Genomic DNA, 2,112 nt, shown 5'->3' on the forward strand with positions numbered 1-2,112 from the left:
TTTCTGGTATGGAACCTAAAAAGTATGAAATACCAAAGGGTATGAAATACCTTTCTGGTGTGTTTCATTAGCTATGATTTTGAGGATTAGTATAAAAGGTAGTCTGAAGAGTTAAAAGCAGTTGATGTCAATTCACACTGCTGCACAGAAGGCTACTATTTAGTCTATTCCTACCCCATCAAGGAAATCTTTTGTGGGGAAGAAATTATTAGCTATTAAAAATGGAATCCCTTTCCTAACACATGTGCAAAAACACTCGTCAGTTACAAGAATGTCTTCAATGGAAATCACCTTAATTTTTGAATCAAAGGCATCCAAGCTAGGCAGGTAGACAGGAGAATATCACTCAGCCTAGGTGGACGGATATTTGGGATGAAAGCTACTGCCCCACGGGCACCTGGGAGATGGACTCCTCGGAAAAGGAAGGGTGTGAAGAGGTCCTGGCTGGGCGCCTGTGTGCTCGGGGCCCACTATGTGCTCCTATGTATCAAGCCAGTCTGGTTCTCTGCATTGGATTGCCCAAAATGCTAAAATACAAACCTAAAAGACAATTCTTAAGCAGGTGATGGAAACTCTGTGTAGGAACTTTTTGTGTGCCTATTGTTTATGCCATTGCTCTGTCAATTGTCAGGAAGTGTATGAAGATTACCTGCCTCATTTTTGAAGATGAATATTTTCTTCTTTTACAGTGGCAGAAGTCCATGCAAGATTTGTAAACAGCAATACAAAATACTGTAAACATAACTTAACAGAGCTTGTATAAAACAGAAGTAAATCCAAATTTACAAGTGGGTAAAAAACCAGAGGGTATCTTGCTTCATAGAAAGTTCTCCCTCCTGCGCCAAGGGAATAGATAGATAGATATAGTGTGTGTGTGTGTGTGTGTGTGTGTGTGTGTGTGTGTGTGTGTGTATGTGTGTGTGTGTATATATATATATCTATATAGATATATAGATATCCTTTTTTTTTAAGATTACAAATATAATCCTGAGCTGAAAAACTGGGATTGGGGGAGAGCCATCTTTGCATACAAAGTACCCAAAGGATGCTTACTCTGTTTTCTTTTCTCTAATGATGTTCAACTGCCGGAGACAGTTCCAAAGGTGACTTTGGGAGACACTTATAGCTTAGTGTGGCACCCGGATCTGGAGCTTGCAGCAGCATTTGCCATAGTGGCAGATGCAGCAGCATCCTCCGCTTCTTCCAGCTCATCTTGGAGCTCTTGGCTGACACTGACTGCAGGGCTGCAGGAGTGAGCCACTCCTTTGGGAGGCAACTCTGGAGAAAGGGTATACAGGAACTGAAGTAGGCAAGTCGATTGATCCATCCAGGAATCTCTATCCCACAAAGAATCTCTGATAAAGCTGAAGAAAAACGATTGCAGTTTTTATGCATTAAATGATAGGCATTGCCTTTATATTCTTTTCCCAGTTCTTCTACAATTTTTTCTATATCATCTTCTAGGAAATCAGTGCTCCCTAAAACAACAGCTTCTTTAAATTTAAATGTTTCTCTTAGTTCAGAAGCATTTCCTGGGGAAATTTCAAATATTCCAGAAAAAGAGTAAGGATGGCCACCATAAGCAAATTCTCTGCCATATACTTCAATTCCTGAATGAAAAACTCCAATCCCAGTAGATGAGGTGTATTCATTCATCCAATACATGTCGTACACGTTGAGCACCACTAACTGGTTGGCCCCCATTCTTGCCACCGCTGTCTCGCCTCAAGCAGCTCCGTGTCCGCAGGGCGGGGGCTGCTTCCACCCGGCGGGCGTCTCCGGGGCCTGAGGCAGGCACTAAGCGTCCAGCCTGACCTGCTGCCACCGAGGCGGGAGCATTGGGAAGCCAGGCCGCTCCGGGGCTGCCGACGGGATCCTGTGGAAGGACAGGGCCTGGCCGGTGGCTGCCCGCTCCAGCTCAGGCGCCTCCCCTAGGCCCAGGTGATTGCTTCTTGATGGAGATTCTTGCTGTTCTGCAATTTGTTCTTGATTATTTAATACTTTTTGTAATGCTGCTTTAGTGTGCATGTATTCATATAGCTTCTCTTTGGAATGAAATATTCTTGTTTCTCCCTCAAATGTAAATGCTAGTTTCACTGGATATATCAATCT

At 43.5% G+C, this 2,112-nt stretch overlaps 1 pseudogene; it reads right to left on the reverse strand.

Moving 5' to 3' along the window:
• Positions 1-1,001: 1,001 nt before the first annotated feature.
• On the reverse strand, positions 1,002-1,704 carry LOC150068987 (deubiquitinase DESI2 pseudogene; annotated as a pseudogene).
• Between the last annotated feature and the right edge of the window lie 408 nt (positions 1,705-2,112).

Source organism: Megascapheus bottae, chromosome 1 (assembly GCF_031878675.1).
Source record: "Megascapheus bottae isolate mThoBot1 chromosome 1, mThoBot2.hap1, whole genome shotgun sequence".
NCBI classification, from domain to species: domain Eukaryota; kingdom Metazoa; phylum Chordata; class Mammalia; order Rodentia; family Geomyidae; genus Megascapheus; species Megascapheus bottae.